At 38.0% G+C, this 19,985-nt stretch overlaps 1 protein-coding gene across 7 annotated transcripts in view; it reads left to right on the plus strand.

Annotated features, from left to right (window-relative positions):
* The window catches only part of ZNF260 (zinc finger protein 260), a 74,504-nt gene that overhangs the window by 3,184 nt on the left and 51,335 nt on the right, over positions 1-19,985 (plus strand). The window contains exon 1 of one of the 7 annotated variants that reach the window (XM_030297983.2): positions 11,043-11,197. The exons of 5 other annotated variants lie outside the window; for them this stretch is intronic. The gene's annotated coding sequence lies outside the window, so the exon portion shown is untranslated. Of the gene's footprint in view, positions 1-11,042; positions 11,198-12,767; positions 12,803-19,985 lie in introns of those variants that run through there. One more of the 7 variants, XM_030297984.1, reaches the window with a different exon arrangement.

The following is a 19,985-nucleotide window of genomic DNA, read 5'->3' on the forward strand; positions in this document are numbered from 1 at the left end:
GAAGGGTGGAGAGAGAGGGAGAGAGAAAGAATCCCAAGCAGGCTCCCTGCTGTCACCATGGTGCCTGACACGGGTCTCAAGCCCGTGAACCCATGTGATCATAACCTAAGCTGAAACCAAGAGTCAGGCGCTATATTGACTGAGCCACCCAAGTGCTCCCTCATTTTTATTTAAATTCTAGTTAGTTAAGGGGTGCCTGGGTGGCTCAGTTGGTTGAATGTCAGACTCTTGATTTCGGCTTAGGTCATGATCCCAAAGTTGTGGGATCATACACTGTGTTGGGCTCTTCACTGAGCGTGGAGTCAGCTTGAGATTCTCTCTCACTCTCTTTCCCTCTTCCTTCTCACCCACTCATGTGCGTGCTGTCTCCCACTCTCTCTCTCTAAAATAAATGAAATGGAAAAAAAATTTTAATCCTACTTAGTTAACATAGTGTAATAATGGTTTCAGGAGTAGAATTTAGTGACTCATCACTTACATACAACACCCAGTGCTCATCATAACAAGTGCCCTCCTTAATACTCATCACCCATCTAGCCCATCCCCCACCTCCCTCCCTCCATCAACCCTCAGTTTGTTCTCTATCAAGAATCTGTTGTGGTTTGCTTCCCTCTCTCTTTTTTTTCCCCCTTCCCATATGTTCATCTGTTTTGTTTCCTAAATTCCATATATGAGTAAAATCATATGGTATTTATCTTTCTGAGTGACTTATTTCCCTTAGGTTAATACACTCTAGCTCCATCCATGTCATTGCAAATGGGAAGATTTCTATTTCTTTGATGGCTGAGTAATATTCCACTGTCTATACCACATCTTCTTTATCCATTCATCAGTCCATGGACCCTTGGACTCTTTCCATAGTTTGGCTATTTTTGTTGCTGCTATAAACATTGGAGTGCATGTGCCCCTTCGAATCAGCATTTTGGTATCCTTTGGATAAATACCTAGTAGTGCAATTCTTGGGTCATAAGGTAGTTTTATTTTTACCCTTTTGAGGAGCTTCCACAGTGATTGCATGAGATGGCATTCCCACCAGTAAGAGGGTTCCCCTTTCTCCACATCCTCGCCAACATCTGTTTCCTGAGTTGTTAGTTTTAGCCATTCTGACAGGTGTGAGGTGGTATCTCATGATGGTTTTGACTTGTATTTCCTTGATGATGAGTAATGTTGAGCATTTTTCATGTGTCTTTTAGCCATCTGGGTGTCTTCTTTGGAAAAATGTCAATTCGTGTCTTCTGCACACGCACTTGAGCAGGGGAAGGGCAGAGGAAGAGGGAGAGAGAGAATCTTAAGCAGGCTCCACACCCAGGCTGCGTGAACATGGGGGTATCTATATATATCTTTTTGAGTTAATGTTCAAGTTTCCATCAGATAAATATCCAGAAGTGAAATTGTTGGATCATATGGTAGTTCTGTTTTAACTTTTTGAGGAACCTCCATACCGTTTTCCATAGCAACTGCACCAATATACATTTCCACCAGCAGTGCACAAGAATAGATTTCCTTTTCTCCTCATCCTTCCCAACACTTGTTATTTCTTGTCTTTTGGATAGTAGCCATTCTAGGAGGTGTGAAGTGATGTGTCATTGTGGTTTTGATTTGTATTTCCCTGATGATTAGTGGTGGTAAACAACTTTTCATGTGTATTGGCCACCTGCATGTCTTCTTTGGAAAATATCTATTCAGACTCTCTACCCATTTTTAATCAGATTGTTTTTTGGCTGTTGAGTTGAACCAGTTCTTCATATACTTTGGATATTAACCTCGTATCAGATGTATGACTTACAATTCTTTTTTCCCATTCAGTAGGTTACCTTTTCATTTTGTTGATGGTTTCCTTTGCTGTGCAGAGGCATTTTAATGTGCTGTAGTCCCACTTGTTTATTTTTGTTTTTGTTGCTTTTGGTGTCCAATCCAAAAATCATTGCCCAGACCATTGTCAAGGAGTTTACTATGTTTTCTTTTAGGAACTTTATGGTTTTAAGTCCTATGTTCAACTCCTTAATCCATTTTGAGTTCATTTTTGTGTATGGTGTAAAATATGTTCCAATTTCATTCTTTTGCATGTAGTTGTCCAGTTTTTCCAACACTGTGTCATGAATACTGTATGTTCTTGGCTCTTTTGTCATAAATTGACTATTTATATGTGGGTTTCTTTCTGGGCTCCTTGTTCTATTCCATTGACTAATGTGTCTTTTTTTAAATATTAATATCATAACTGTTTAGATCATTATAGCTTTGTAATACAGTTTAAAATAAAAATGCATGATGCTTCCAGCTTTGTTTCTCAAGATTCCTTTCACTCTTCAGGGTCTTTTGTGGTTCCATACATATTTTAGGATTGTTTGTTGCATTTCTCTGAAAAATGTCATTGAAATTTTGATAGGGATGCATTGAATTTATAAATCTTTTGTGGTAGTCTAGATGTTTTAACAGTATTTAATTCTTCCAGTCTATGAGCGTGGATTACCTTTCTATTTATCTGTGTCTTCCTCAGTTTCTTTCAGCATTGTCTTATAGTTTTCAGTGTACAGGTCCTTCACCTCTTTGGTTAAATTTATTCCTATGTTTTTTTATTATTTTTGATGCAATTGTAAATGGGATTGTTTAAAGATTACACCAAAACAACCTCTTAGAACTAATAAACAAATTCAATAAAGGTTCAGGATACAAAATCAATGTACAAAAATCAGTTGCATTTCTATATGCTAATAATTAATGATCAGAAAGAAATTTTATAAATAATAATAGAATGTCATCTGCAAATAGTGACAGTTTGACTTCTTCGTTTCTGTTTTGGAGGCCTTTAATTTTTTTTCTTACCTAATTGCTCTGGCTAGGACTTCTGATGTTGAACAAAAGTGGTAAGAGTGGGCATCCTTTCTTGTTTCTGATCTTGGAGGAAAAGCTTTCAGATGTTCACCACTGAGTATGATCTTAGCTTTGTGCTTGTCATATATGACCTTATTATGTTGAGGTATGTTCCCTCAATGCCCACTTTGTTTAGTTTTTAACAAATTGATGTTGAATTTTGTCAAATGCTTTTTCTGGATCTATTGGGATGGCCATATGATTTTTATCCTTAATTTTTTGTCCTTTTACCCTTAATTTTGTTAATCCTTCATTGTGTGTCAATTGATTGACTTGTGGATATGGAAACATCCTAGCATTCCTGGAATAAATTTCACTTGATCATGGTATATGATCTTTTTAATGTATTGTTGAATTCAGTTTGCTATTTTTGGAAGATTTATGCATTTGAGTATGTTTTTTATTTTGCTTCTGCCAACAAGAAATTTGGCCTGTGAGGGTACCTGGGTGGCTCAGTCAGTTAAGTGTCTGACTTTAGCTCAGGTCATGATCTCACAGTTCATGAGTTTGAGCCCTGTGTCATGCTCCGTGCTGCCAGCCTGCTTTGGATCCTCTGTCCTGCTTCTCACTACTCCTTCCCCATTACTGCGCTCTCTCCTTCTGTCTCAAAAATAAATAAACATTAAAAAAAAAATTTGGCCCATGAATTTGCCACATTTTTAAAAGAGACAAAGTTACAGTTTTATCATACTTCTAGACATGTAGTTATAAGTAGATAGTGGTAGTGGTCACCATGTGATCTGGCACATCTAAATATTCAAAACTTTTGTAATTTCAATTACCAGAGGAGCATAATAAAACTAGTAAGACTGCTATTCAGAGTTTCATATTTTTTAGAGATTGTGATTTCTTTCATAAGACCTAGGAATGATCTGGGAGATCCAAGTTTCATACAAGACCTCATCATACACATTATACTTGAAAGGACATATTTACAGACACAGAAGTAAATATGCATATAACTCCTGTGTTGGATATGGGAACAAGATTGAGCCTTTTATTATTAGGCTCAAGCTGTCGCTTGTTAGATAAGATTCTTTAAACTAGTTATATGTATGCAGCTTTATGTGGAGGGCAAGAATATTTGTCCTCCTATGCTTTTTGAGAATCTTTGTGACAAATATTATTAATGAGGAAGAACACTGAAATAAGTTACCATGACATGGAAAAACAGACCTGAGAATCTCAAATTTCACTGTAAGAAAAAGGAGAAGAACAAAGGGAATTTTCAAAAATAATGAAACAAGATACATGAAATATTCTTTACAAGTTCATTAATTAATAGGCAACTTTTACTTGGTGTCATTATTATGCCACTGAAAGTGCTTTATATGTTTTATTTCATTTGATACATACAGCAACACTTTGAGGTAGGTCACTGTTGTTTTTCCCATTTTACTGATGAGGAAATAAAGTCAGTTAAGTAATGTAGTAAAAAGTTACACAGTTAGTAACAACCAAAAATAAGGTTAATGAACTGAATTTTGGATGACAGATTCTATGTTCTTTATTATGATAGTATACAACCTCTGATCATTTTTTAAATCTGATTGTCTCACTAATTCATCAAATTTTTTTCATCATTTAATATGGATCAAGGGCAAATACTGCAGATATTGACAACCTACAGCTCACCATACTTTATTTAACCTTTATTGCCTACTATTAGATATTCAGAATGATCATAAACTATTTTGTAATATATGTGGATCTTTATAATAGAATTTTATCTGCATTCATATGTTTCTTTTCTTTTTAATGCTTTTTTAAATTTATTTTTGAAGGAGAGAGAGAGAGAAACAGAGCATGAGTGGGGGAGGAGCAGAGAGAGAGGGAGACACAGAATTCGAAGCAGGCTCCAGGCTCTATGCTGTCGTCACAGAGCCCAACACGTGGCTCGAACTCACGGACCATGAGATCATGACCTGAGCCAAAGTTGGACGCTCAGCCAACAGCCACCCAGGCGCCCCTCTTTTCTTTTTTTTTTTTTTAAGTAGGCTCCATGCCCAACATGGGGCTTGAACTCACAATCCCAAGATCAAGAGTCACATGCTCTACCGACTGAGCCAGCCAGGCATCCCTGCTTTTATATGTTTCTTTTCTTTTTTTTAATGTTTTTTTCAGGGAGAGAGAGCATAAGTGAGGGAGGAGCAGAGAGAGAGAGAGAGGAGAGACAGAAGATCCGAAACAGGCTCTATACTGACAGCAGCAAGCCTGATGTGGGCCTCGAACTCACAAACTGTGAGATCATGACCTGAGCTGAAGTTGGATGCTCAACAACTGATCCACCCAGGCACCCTTATATCTGTTTCTTAAGGAAGAATTTCTAGAATTTGCATTTCTAAGTCAAACATCAGATATTAAGTGCCTAAAATTTGCCAATATTGTTCATGTAACATGTAATTAAGTGCCTAAAGTATGCCAGTATTGTTCATGTAACTTAAAGAGACATAGCTTCTATCCCTTAACTTGTTTATAACAGACCATGTAAATATATACTATGAATAGGACTAAAACTATGGTAGGGTATGGTAAAGATTATTAAAGAAATCAGACAATGTCCCTTTGTAGTTGTTGAAAAGGGATATAATGGACACAAACCCAAGGCTATAAGGTTTTGATCAACTTACACTAAAGCCATGATTTGTCAGAGTTCCCCAAAAACATCCTCAAATTTGATGATGTGCTAAGACTTACAGAATTAAAGAAAATGGTGGTTATGAAAGGATATAATTTAAAATCAGCAAAGAGAAAAGTCACATAGGATTAAAATCAGCAAAGAGAAAAGTCACATAGGATGAAGAGCAGGAAAAAACTAGATGTGAGCTTCCATTGGACTCACACAAACAGTGCTTAATTCTCCCAGCAACAATTTGTAAGAACACATGTGAACTGAGCCATGGAAGCTCACCTGAGCTTTTGGGTCCAGAGTTTTTATTGAGGATCAGAAACAGCCACGGGAAACAAACAAACAAACAAATGAAATATAGGCATGGAGTAACTATGTGATTTACCCTTACCTACTCAATTTCAAGCCCCTACAGAGGGCCCCTGGCAACAAAACAGTTTACCAAAAGTCACATTGTTAGCAAAGACTATTTGGCATAGCTCAAAAAAGCTTTTATTATTTTTTAAGTTTACTTATTTATTTTTGAGAGAGAGAGAGAGAGAGTGAGTGAGCAGGGGAAGGGCAGAGAGAGAGAGGAGAGAGAATCCCAGGCAGGCCCAACACCATCAGCACAGAGCCCGACATGAGGCTCGAACTCAGGAACTGTGAGATCATGACCTGAGCTGAAATCAAGAGTCACTTAACCAACTGAACCACCCAGGTGTCCCTCAAAAAAAGCTTTTAAAGGGAGGATATTCTAAAGGCTCCCAGCTTATCTCACAGTAGCTGGCCAAGGGCCATTCCTTTCTGTGGAAAGTGCAGAGTCTGTGTACTCCAGGTCTACTAATTTTTATTGCACCCAAGTGATATCCATGGAGGTGAATGGAATTATTTACTAACCTTTATGCTTTAGTGTATTTTGGTAGGTTATAGATTATTTCTAACTTTCCAGCAAATTACTCATGCTCAGATTTCATTCCATAATGAAGTAATTCTGAACTACACAGGCAAGAACCAGAGTTACAACTTACTTTGTAGTGAGAAGAATGTGAATTCCAAACTCACCTCTGCCACCTTATCTTTGCATGTGTTTTATATATTTTTTCTAACTGAAACATAAATTACTGCAAATCATGCAAACAACATTCTAGTTTGTTTTTAACATGTATATATACCCATTTAACCATCACATTTTAACATGTATATATACCCATTTAACCATTTTCTTAATCACAAGAAAAACGTATTTCCTTCTAGTCATTACCAACTCACCCCTCCCTACCCTCAACAAAGGTAACTACTGTTCTTACCACTATTATGATAGATTCATTTTAATTAGATTCATATAAAAGAAGTTGATATAAATGTGATTTTACATAATATTGTATACATTTTTATCTGGCCTGTTTTGCTTAATTTCGCATTTGTGAGAATCATCTGTGTTTGTACTATTTTATCATTAGGTAATCTCCCATAATAAGAATAAATCCTATTTTATTTTGCTCTCCTTTTTTTTTTTTTTAACTAATCTCTATGCCCAAAATGGGGTTCAACTCATGACTCCAAGATCAAAAGTCACATGCTCTACTGACTGAGCCATCCAGGCACATCTGTCCTATTTTTTGATGGGCATTTGTGTCATTAACAGTTGGAGGCTTATATAATGATCCACCCAGGCACTCCTCTACCTTTTGATTCTTATGAGTAATCCTGCAAAGAATATTCATGTTCAAGTTTTTGTGTAGACATACATCTTCGTTTCTCTTCTATATGCCTACCAGTTGAATTGCTGTATCATATGGTAACTCCATTTTGAACATTTTGAAAAATTGCTAGACTGTTTTCCAAAGCAGTCACACTATTTTTAATTCCAATCAGCAGCATATGAGGGTTCTAATTTATTCACATCCCCCCAACACCTGTTAGTATCTGACTTTTTCTTTGTAGGTATCCTAGTAGGTATGAAGTAGTATCTCACTGTAGTATTTTACTCTGCTAAAATATATTTAAATAAGATTTAGTATATTAAACATTTTTAAGGTTAAAATTCAGAGGCATTAAATACACTACATGGTTATGCAACCATCACCACCTATCTCCAGAACTTTCTCATCTTCTAAACTGAAACTCTGTACCGATAGTGACACTCTTTGATTCCCTTTTGGGTATGTTCTATAGTATCCTGTTTGTGGTTACCATGGGAAGTATATATCATAAAGTTATATAACAATCTATTTTAAATTGACATCAACTTTGTTCACATACAAAAACTCTACTTTTCAGTTCCACTTTCACTGACTTTAGATTAAGTCATGAGGTAACTTTCTTTTTTTTTTTTTAACGTTTATTTATTTTTGAGACAGAGAGAGACAGAGCATGAGCGGGAGAGGGTCTGAGAGAGAGGGAGACACAGAATCCGAAACATGCTCCGGGCTCCGAGCTGTCAGCACAGAGTCCGACGCGGGGCTCGAACCCACAGACCGCGAGATCATGACCTGAGCCGGTCAGACGCTTAACCGACTGAGCCACCCAGGCACCCCAACTTTTTTTTTTTTTTTAATAGGCTCTATGCCCAACATGGGGCTTGAACTCATGACCATGAGATCAGGAGTTGGATGTTCCACCAACTGAGCCAGCCAGGTGTCCCATGAATTAACATTTTTATGTACTGTGTACCCATTAATGTATATATAACTATTTTTTATTCATTTATCTTTTATATCTGTAGAAAACAAAAAGTGGAGTTAAACCAAAATTACAAAAATAATGGCTTTTATATTTTCCCTGTGTATTTTCCTCTATGGGAGTTTTTTATATCTCCATATGGGTTTGAGTTACTGTCTGGCTTCCTTTCAACTTGAAAGTCTCCCTTTGGGATTTTTTGTAGAGAATGTCTAGTGAAAATGAACTCTCAGTTTTCCTTTATCAGGGAAGTCTTAATTTCTCCCCCACTTTTTTTAACTTTTTTTTTTACTCCCCCCCCCCATTTTCTAAAGGACAATTTTGCCACATACAAAGTTCTCAGTTGACAGTGTTTCTTTTAGCATTTTGACTTTTTTTTTTTTTAAGTAATCTCTGTGGCCAGCGTGGTGCTTGAATTTACGACCCAAGATCAAGAGTCGCATGTTCTATGGACAGAGCCAGCTGATGCCCTTTTAGCATTTTAAATGAATCATCCCGTTGGAGCATCTGGGTGGCTCACCTGGTTGAGTGTCTGACTATTAATATCACCTCAGGTCATGATCTCACAGTTTGTGAGATTGAGCCCTGCATTGGGCTCTGCAGTAACAGTGCAGAGCCTGCTTAGGATTCCCTCTCCCTCTCTGCCCCTACCCACCTTGCACACACATGCAAAATAAATTAATAGGGGCACCTGTGTGGCTCAGTCAGTTGAGCATCTGACTTTAGCTCAAGTCATGATCTTGCAGTTCATGAGTTTGAACCTCACATGGGACTCTGCTGCCAGCACAGAGCCTGGTTCAGATCTTCTGTCTCCCTCTCTCTCTGTCCCTCAACCCCCCAGCACTTGCTCTTGCTCTCTCTCATTAATTTTTTTTTAAATAATTTTTTATTAAAAAAATTTTTTTAATGTTTATTTGTTTTTGACAGAGAGAGAGACAGAGCATGAGCAGGGGAGGGCAGAGAGAGAGGGAGAAACAGTTGGAAGTAGGCTCCAGGCTCTGAGCTGTCAGCACAGAGCCCGACGCTGGGCTTGAACTCACAGACCGCAAGATCATGACCTGAGCTGAAGTCGGACGCTCAACCTACTGAGTCGCCCAGGCACCCCTCTCATTAAATTTATTTATTTATTTTTTAAATGTTTATTTATTTTTGAGACAGAGAGAGACAGAGCATGAACGGGGGAGGGTCAGAGAGAGAGGGAGACACAGAATCCGAAGCAGCTCCAGGCTCAGAGCTGTCAGCACAGAGCCCAACACGGGGCTCGAACTCACGGACCGTGAGATCATGACCTGAGCCGAGGTGGATCGCAAAACCGACTGAGCCACCCAGGTGCCCCTGTTATGGTTTTTATATGCATTTCCCTGATCACGACTTTTGGCATATTTTTCCCTCCACATGCTTATTGACATTTCTATATCTTCTTTGGAGAAATGTCTATTGAAATCTGTTACCAGATGTCTTTTTGTTCTTTAGTTGTGGGCGTCTTTACATAATGTGGCTATTAAACCCTTATCAAATATATCATTTATAAATATTTTCTCCTATTCTGTAGATTGTGTTTTCAGTTTTACCGGGAATGTTCTTTGAAAATTTCAATTTTGATGAAGCCCAATTTTTCCATTTTTTTCTCCTTGTTTGTGCTTTTGGTGTGCCGAGAATCCTTTGCCAAATTTAAGGTCATGATGATTTACTCCTGTATTTTCTTCTATAGGTTTTATATTTGCATGCCTTATAGTTGGGTCATTGATCAGTTTTTAGTTCATCTTTGTATATATTGTGAGGAAAGGGTCTAATTTCATTCTTTTGTATGTAGCTATCCAGTTTTCCTATCATCATTTGTTGAAAAGACTGTCCTTTCTCCACTAAAAGGTCTTTGCACTCTTGTCAAAACTCATTTGACCAGAGGGGCGCCTGGGTGGCTCAGTAGGTTAAGCATCCGACTCCTGGGTTCCTCTCAGGTCATTATCTCACAGTTTGTGAGTTTGAGCCCCACATCAGGCTCTGTGCTGACAGCATGGAGCCTACTTGGGATCCTCTCCTTCTCTCTCTCTGCCCCTCCCTACTCGCTCTCTCTCAAAATAAAAAAGAAAAATCAATGGACCAGATAGATACCTGGATTTAATTTCCAATCAGTTCTATTCTGTTGATTAATATATCTAACCTTATGGGGCGCCTGGTGGCTTAGTCAGTTGTGTCCGACTTGATTTTGGCTTGAGTCATGATCACAGGGCTGTGGGGATCGAGCCAAGCCCCGAGTCTGCTCCATGCTGGGTGTGGGACCTGCTTGGGATTCTCTCTCTCCCTCTGCCCTTCTCCCCTGCCTGTGCTCTCTAAAAAAAAAAAACAAAAAACAAAAAACAAAATAGTAGATACATCTAACCTTATGCCAGTGTCCAACTGCTTTGATTATTGTATATTTGTAACTTTTAGATTGGTAAATGTTAGTTTTTCAGGGTTGTTTTTTTTTCCCCTAACTGATTTGGTTATTCTGAATTACTTGCAATTTCATATGAATTTAGAAGTCAGCATGTCAGTTTCTACAAAGAAGCCAGTTGGGACTCTGACAGGAGTTGCATAATGTTTAGATCACTTTGGAGAATATCGTGATCTTATTATTGAGTAGCCTGGTTCATAAACATGGGATGATCTTCACTTAATTACCTTAACTTCTTTCATTAGTATTTTGTATTTTTTAAAGTATACAGTTTGAATTTTTGTTAAATATTTTATTAATTTGGATACTATTATAAATGGAATTACTTATTTCAGATTGTTATTGCATGTGTATAAAAATATTTTATTTTTGCATATTTATTTGCATCCTGCAATCTTGCTCCATTCTAATAGTGTTATAGTCAAATTTTTGGATTTTCTGTATATAAGGTCATGCCATCTATTAATGGAGATCATTTTCCTTCCTTCTTTCCACTATGGGTGCCTTTATTGATATTTCCTATTTGTCCCAGCTAGATCTGTAGAACAATGTTGATTAGAAGAGGCAATAAGGTATAGACTTGTCCTCTTCCAACATCAGGGGTAAGTATCACTAAGTCTAATGGTAGCTGTCAATTTTATCCTGTGGAGATAGTTCCCTTCTATTCATACGTTCACTCTCTTTTGTCATGAAAGGGTGTTGGATTTTGTAAATGCTTTCTCTTCATGAATGAAGATGGTCATGTAGTTTATTTTTTATTTTTTTAAGTTTTATTTATTTTGAGAGAGAGAGAGAAACAGAGCACGTGAGTGGGGAAGAGGCAGAGAAAGAGGCAGAGAGAGAATCCCAAGCAGGCTCAGCACTGTCAGTGCAGAGCCTGAGGCAGGGCTTGAACCCATGAACGGTGAGATCATGACCTGAGCCAAAATCTAGAGTCAGATGCTTAATTGACTGAACCACCCATGTGCTCCTATTTTTTATGATTCCGATATGTTACATTAGATTAACAATCTAATTTTGAATTCCACGGATAAATCCCACTTGGTCAAGGTATATAATTCTTTTTATATGTTCCTAGATTCAGATTACTAGTGTTTTGTTTAGATTTTTTGCATCCATATTCATAAAAGGTATTAGTGATAGTTGCCCTTTTTTGTAATGTCTTTTTCTGATGTAGCTATCAGGTTAATTTTGGGTTCATAAAATTAGGAAGTTTTCCCTCCTTTTTACTTCAAGAGTTTGTAAAGAATTAGTATTCTGCTTGGTTTGGTAGACTTTAACTGTGAAGCTGTGCTGACCTAGGCTTTTCTTTATGGGTAGTTTTTAAAATAACTAATTCATTTACTTATTTGTTAGAATATTATTCAAATATTCTACCTCCATGAGTAGATTTGGAAGTTTGTGCCTTTGTATGATTTTATCCAATTCATCTGAGTTTTCTGATTTTTTTAAATGTTTATTTATTTTGAGAGAGAGATAGTGCATGAGCAGAGGAGAGGCAGAGGGAGAGAGATTCAAAGAGAGAGAGAGAGAGAGAGAGAGAGAGAGAGAAATCGAAATCCCAAGCAGGCTCCATGCTGTCAGCACAGAGCCCTGACACGGGGTCCCAATCCCATGCACCGTGAGATCATGACCTGAGTGGAAACCAAGAGTTGAACACTGAACCAGTTGAGCCACACAGGCGCCCCAAGGGCTTCCTGATTTCTTGTTGTACAATTGTTCATCCTATTCTTTGTAATCAATTTTTATTTCTGTAAGGTTGGTAGTACTGTTCCCTCTTTCACTTATGATTGTGGTAATAGGAGTCTTCGTTCTCTCTGGTCATTCTTGATCATCTAAACATTTGTGAACTTTTAAAAACTTTTCATAGAACCAGGGGCGCCTGGGTGGCTAGGTTGGTTAAGCATCCGACTTTGGTCAGGTCACGATCTTGCGGTTTGTGGGTTCGAGCCCTGTGTCAGGCTCTGTGCTGACATCTGAGAGCCTGGAGCCTGCTTCAGATTCTGTGTCTTCCTCTCTCTCTGCCCCCCCCCCCCCACTCAGAGCATGAGCAGGGGAGAGGCAGAGAGAGAGAGAGAGACACAGAATCTGAAGCAGGCTCCAGGCTCTGAGCTGTCAGCACAGGGCCCAATGCAGGGCTCAAACTCATGGACTGTGAGATCATGATCCGAGCTGAAGTCGGACGCCCAACCGACTGAGACACCCAGGTGCCCTTCCTTGTTCATTTTTAATATATTGATTATTTAGGAGTGTTTTGTTTAAAAAAATTTTTTTAAGCTTTATCCATTTTTCAGAGACAGAGACAGAGCATGATGGGGGAGGGGCAGAGAGAGAGGGAGATACAGAATCCGAAGCAGGCTCCAGGCTCTGAGCTGTCAGCACAGAGCCCAGGCTTGAACTCACAGACAGTGAGATCATGACCTGAGCTTGAGTAGGACGCTTAACCGACTGAGCCACCCAGGCGCCCCTAGGAGTGTTCTGTTTAAATTCCATGTTTTGGGGGCGCCTGGGTGGCGCAGTCGGTTAAGCGTCCGACTTCAGCCAGGTCACGATCTCGCGGTCCGTGAGTTCGAGCCCCGCGTCGGGCTCTGGGCTGATGGCTCAGAGCCTGGAGCCTGTTTCTGATTCTGTGTCTCCCTCTCTCTCTGCCCCTCCCCCGTTCATGCTCTGTCTCTCTCTGTCCCAAAAATAAATAAACGTTGAAAAAAAAAAATTAAAAAAAAAATAAATTCCATGTTTTGGAGTTTCCCATTTTTCCGTTATTTATTTGTAACTACATTATGGATAGACAAACTGTTTTTTATTGTTTTTTTTTTAATTTATTAAGTTTTCTGTTCTAGCCTAGCATATAGTTTCTTGTGGAAAATATTCCATGTGCATTTGAAAAGAATGTATATTTTGCTATTGTTGGGTGAAGTGTTTTATAAATGTCTGTTAAGTCTAAGTGGTTTATAGTGTTGGTTATAGGTTTTTCTGTTTCCTTGACCTTTTTTCCTAATTGTTCTATCCATTATGAGCGTGGGATATTGATGTCTGTGGCCACTTTTGCTGAATTGTCTTTCTCTATTTCTGTCAGTTAATTGTGAAAATATACATAACAGGATTTGCTATTTAATCATTTTACAGTATACAATTCAGTGATATTAAGTAAACCCACAATGTGCAACCTTTACCATCTAATTGCAGAATTTTTCATCATCCCGAAAGGGAACTCTGTACCCTGTAAGTAATCACTCTTCACTGCCTCTCCCTCAACCCCTTGCAATAACGAATTTTTCAAAATCTAAAGTTTTATCTATTTTAGGTATTTCAAATAAATGGAGTAATATTCATATAAATGGGACAACAATATAATAATTGAAAGGCATTTGTGTCTGGCCTCTTCCAGTTAGCATGTTTTCAAATTTCACATGATGTTAACAGGTATCAGTAATTGTTTCCTTTTGATGGCTAATATTCCATTGTGTTGTGTTTTCTTTTATGGCCTAACGTGTGATGTATTCTAGACCATTTTTCATTTGTACTTGAGAATATGTATTCTGGTGTTTGGTGTATATCTGGGATGTCCAATTGATTTATAGTGTTGCTGTACTCTCCTATTTCCAAATTATCTTTTGCCTAGTCTTTCTATCCATTATTGGAGTTGGTTTATTGAAGTCTCAAACTTTATTGTAGAACTTTCTATTCCTCCCCTCAATCCTGTCAATTGTTGCTTCATATATTTTGGGGCTTTAAGGCATATATATTCATAGTAGTTGTATTTTCTTGGTGGGCTGACCCCTTTTATCAACATAGAAGATGTTCCTTTGTCTCTTGTCTCTTCTAAGCCTATTTGGTCTCATGTAGGCTTCCAACTCTTTGAGGACTACTGGTATGCAACACATTTTTATATCCTATTTTCAACCTATTTATATGTTTGGATTTGTCATCAGTTTGTTGTAGACTGACTACAGTTGCACTGTATTTTCTATCCATTCTGCCAATCTCTGCATTTTAGTTGAAGATTCTAATACATTTGCATGTAAAGTAATAACTGAGGAGGACTTTTCTACTTGTTTTCTATATATACTGTCTTCTATTTTTTTTAAAATTTTCTAATGTTTATTTATTTTTGAGAGAGAGAGAGCGAGGGAGGGACAGAGAGAGAGGGAGACACAGAATCCAAAGCAGGCTCCAGGCTCTGAGCTGTCAGCACAGAGCCCAATGTGGGGCTCGAACCCATGGGCTGTGAGATCATGACCTGAGCTGAAGTTGGATGCTTAACTGACTGAGCCACCCAGGTGCCCCTCTTCTGTGCTTTTCTATCCCTAATTAATGACTTCCTTTCTGTTCCACTGACTTTTTTTTGTAGTTTACCATTTGACTCCTTTTATATTTCCTATTCATTATACAATTTTTTTTTTTAATTTTTTTTTTTCAACGTTTGTTTATTTTTGGGACAGAGAGAGACAGAGCATGAATGGGGGAGGGGCAGAGAGAGAGGGAGATACAGAATCGGAAACAGGCTCCAGGCTCTGAGCCATCAGCCCAGAGCCCGACGCGGGGCTCGAACTCACGGACCGCGAGATCGTGACCTGGCTGAAGTCGGACGCTTAACCGACTGCGCCACCCAGGCGCCCCCATTATACAATTTAATCATTTTATTAGCATTTATCCTGTAGATTTCAATTAAAAATTTGCATTTGTGATGAACTAGTTTGAAATAAAACTAACTTTATTCAGGGGTCCCAAAATCACTCTCAGGTTCAGTGATTTTCTAGAAGGACTCACAAAAGTAAAAAAAAGTTGGGGCATCTGGGTGGTTCATTCAGTTAAATGTCCCAATTCTTGATGTCAGCTCAGGTCATGATCTCCTGATTTGTGGGATAGAGCCCTTCAGGGGGCTCTGCGCTAAAAGCATGGAGCCTGCTTGGGATTCTCTCTCTTTCTCTCCCCCCCCCCCCCCCCCCACTTTCTCTTTCTCTCTCAAAATAAACATTTTTTTGCATGAGTTTTTTTCTTTTTAAAAAGGTTTATTTATTTTTTTTTTTTTTAATTTTTTTTTTTCAACGTTTATTTATTTTTGGGACAGAGAGAGACAGAGCATGAACGGGGGAGGGCCAGAGAGAGAGGGAGACACAGAATCGGAAGCAGGCTCCAGGCTCTGAGCCACCAGCCCAGAGCCCGACGCGGGGCTCGAACTCACGGACCGAGAGATCGTGACCTGGCTGAAGTCGGACGCTTAACCGACTGCGCCACCCAGGCGCCCCAAAAAGGTTTATTTTTGAGAGAGAGAGAGTGAGTGCATGAGCGGGGAGGGGCAGAGAGAGAGGGAGACAGAAGATACCACAAAGGCTCTGTGCTGACAATAGAGAGACTGATGTGGGGCTCAAACTCATGAGCTCTGAGATCATGACTAGAGCTGAAGTTGGACACTTAACCAGCTGAGACACCCAGGTGCCCAATAAACAAACCTTTTTTTAAAAAGTCAGAAAAACTGTTGTACTCAGTTTTTGCCCGCCCCCCCCCCCCCGACAGGATACAGATTAAAATCATTAAATGCCAGGTAATCTACCAGGAGCTCGTAAAGGACCTTCACTTTTGTTTGGAATAGGCAAAGCTTTAAACATTTCAGACCCGCTGAGTCAAACCTTCACTGTATGCCTATTTAGCTTTAATAGAAAAACTTTGCCCCTGTAACTGCTCAAGTTCTCCCTTTTAAAGTCGCTTTTGTCCTAGATTATATCTTTATACAGTGTACCCTTTAAATAGGTTTATAATTATGTTTTATGCAGGTCTTTAAACGTATTGCAAAAAGGGAGGAACAACAAACAAAAAAATGCAATACTACTGGGTTATATATTTTTGCCTTTTAGTTGCCTTCACCACCGTTCTTAATTCATTTAGTTTTATTGAGATATAATTGACATACAACTACTTTTGGTATACATGATTTAATATATGTATATATTACAAAATGATTATAGAAATAAATTTAGTTAACATCCATCACCTTCTTCTGTTAACTTTTTTCCTTCTGATGAGAACTTTTAAGATTTAACATCTTAGCCACTTTCAAACATACGCTGTATCATTAAGTATAATTACTATGCTGTACATTAATATCCCCTTGACTTACTTTATAACTGGGAATTTGTACCTTCCTTGACCACTTTCACCCATTTCGCCCACCCACTCTTCCACTTATCCCCACACCTATGGAAGCTACCAATGTGTTGTATTTGTGAGGTGTTTTGTTTTTAAATCTAATTCCAGATATAAGTGAGATCATTCAGTATTTGTCTTTCTCTGACTTACTTCCCCTAGCATAATCCTCTCAAGGTCAATTTATGTAGTTGTAAATGGCAGGATTTCCTTAGTTTTTTATGGCAAAATAACATTCCATTGTGTATACACACCAAATTTTCTTTAACATTCCACCCATCAATGAACGTTTAGTTGTTTCCATGCCTTGTGTATTGTAAATATGCTGCAGTGAACCTAGAGTCTGCAGAAATCTTTTTGAGATTTCATTTCCTTTAGATAAATATCCAGAGGTGGAATTGCTAGTCATACAATAGTTCTATGTTTACTTTATTAAGGAACCTCCATAGTGTTTTCCATAACTGCTGCACCCATTTACATTCTCAATATGTAGGTTTCCCTTTCCTCCACAACTTTCCAACACTTGTTACTCCTTTTCTTTTTGATAACAGCCATTCTAACAGGTGTAAATCAGTATCTCATTGTGGTTTTGATTTGCATTTCTCTGATGATTAATGATATGGAGCACCATTTCATTTATTTGTTTGCCTCTTGTATTTTGGGAGAAAATATGTATTCAAATCCTCTGCCCATATTTTAATTGGATTGTGTCTTTTTTTATACTGAGTTGTAGGAATCCTTTATATATTTTGGGTATTTAACCCCTTATGAGATAAATGATTTGCAAATATTTTTAATGGTTGATCCAGAGCTTAATGTGTACAGCTTCCAGTATATACTAAATTCCAATGAGATATAGAAATGTTATTTGTCTTTTAAAAAGCAGAACAAAAGAAATCTTATATACATATATAGCATTTGTTATATTAATTTTATTTATCTTTTTTTTTTTTTTTAAGTAAGCTCTGCACCCAATGGGGGGCTTGAACTCATGATCCCAAGCTCAAGAGTCACATGCTCTGCCAGCTCAGCCAGCCAGGTGCCCCTTATTGTTTTTGATTTTCTTCTTTGATGCTGTGGATTCAAAGTACCATCTGTATTCAGTTACTTACCCAGTATAGCTTTGCTACCCACCTCCTTTGTGTTATAGAAGTACAAATTATACTTTTATTTTTATTTTATCCTTTCTTATTTATTTTTAATTTACATCCAAATTAGTTAGCAGATAGTGCAACAATGATTTCAGGAGTAGATTCCTTAATGCCCCTTACCCATTTAGCCCATCCCCCCTCCCACACCCCTCCAATAACCCTCTGTTTGTTCTCCATATTTAAGAGTCTCTTATGGTTTTTCCCCCTCCCTGTTTTTATATTATTTTTGCTCCCTTCCCTTATGTTCATCTGTTTTGTACCTTAAAGTCCTCATATGAGTGAAGTCCTATGATTTTTGTCTTTCTCTAATTTCACTTTGCATAATGCCCTCCAGTTCCATCCATGTAGTTGCAAAAGGCAAGATTTCATTCTTTATGATTGCCGAGTAATACTCCATTATATATGTATATATATGTGTGTACATATATGTATATACATATAGACACATATATACATATATACATATATGTATATGTATGTATATACATACATATATACATATATACATATATATGTATATACACACACATATATATATATATACATATATATACATACCATATCTTCCTTATCCATTCATCCATCGATGGGCATTTGGGCTCTTTCCGTACTTTGGCTATTGTTGAAAGTGCTGCTATAAACATGGGGGTGCCTCTGCCCCTTCAAAACAGCACAACTGTATCCCTTGGATAAATAACTAGTAGTGTAATTGCTGGGTCATATGGTAATTCTATGTTTAACTTTTTGAGGAACCTCCATACTGTTTTCCAGAGTGGCTGCACCAGCTTGCATTCCCACCAGCAGTGCAAAAGAGAGAGATCCTCTTTCTCCACATCCTCACCAACATCTGCTGTTGCCTGAGTTGTTAATATTAGCCATTCTGACAGGTGGTATCTCATTGTGGTTCTGATTTGTATTTCCCTGATGATGAATGATGTTGAGCATTTTTTCACGTGTTAATCAGCTATCTGGATGTCTTCTTTGGAGAAGTGTCTATACGTGTCTTTTGCCCATTTCTTCACTGGATTATTTGTGTTTTGGGTGTTGAGTTTGGTAGGTTCTTTAAAGATTTTGGATACTAATCCTTTATCTGATATGTCGTTTGCAAATATCTTCTCCCATTCTGTTGGTTACCTTTTAGTTTTGCTGTTTCCTTCCCTGTGCAGAAGCTTTTTATTTTGATGAGGTCCCAGTAGTTCATTTTTGCTTTTGTTTCCTTTGCCTCCAGAGACGTGTTGAGTCAAAAGTTGCTGCGGCCAAGGTCAAATAGGTTTTTGCCTGATTTCTCCTTGAGGATTTTGATGGCTTCCTGTCTTACATTTAGGTCTTTCATCCATTTTTGAGTTTATTTTTGTGTATGGTGTAAGAAAGTGGTCCAGGTTCATTCTTCTGCATGTCGCTGTCCAGTTTTCCCAGCACCACTTGCTGAAGAGACTGTCTTTATTCCAGTGGATATTCTTGCCTGCTTTGTCAAAGATTAGTTGGCTATACGTTTGTGGGTCCATTTCTGCATTCTCTATTCTGTTCCATTGATCTGAGTGTCAGTTCTTGTGCCAGTATCATACTGTCTTGATGATTACAGCTTTGTAATACAGTTTGAAGTCCGGGATTGTGACACCTCCTGCTTTGGCTTTCTTTTTCAAGACTGCTTTGGCTATTTGGGACCTTTTCTGTTTCTATACAAATTTTAGGATTGTTTGTTCTAGCTCGGTGAAGAATGCTGATGTTATTTCGAGAGAATTACATTGAATATGTATGTAGATTGCTTTGGGTAGTATTGATATTTTAACAATATTTGTTCTTCCTATCCAGGAGCATGGAATCTTTTTTCCATTTTTTTATGTCTTCTTCAATTTCTGTCATAAGCTTTCTATAGTTTTCAGCATATAGATTTTTCACCTCTTCGGTTAGATTTATTCCTAGGTATTTTATGGCTTTTGGTGCAACTGTAAATGGGATTGATTCCTTGATTTCTGTTTCATTTGCTTCATTATTGGTGTATAGGAATGCAACTGATTTCTGTACATTCATTTTATATCCTGCAACTCTGCTGACTTCATGAATCAGTTCTAGAATTTTTTTGGTGGAATCTTTA

Source organism: Lynx canadensis, chromosome E2, assembly GCF_007474595.2.
Source record: "Lynx canadensis isolate LIC74 chromosome E2, mLynCan4.pri.v2, whole genome shotgun sequence".
NCBI classification, from domain to species: domain Eukaryota; kingdom Metazoa; phylum Chordata; class Mammalia; order Carnivora; family Felidae; genus Lynx; species Lynx canadensis.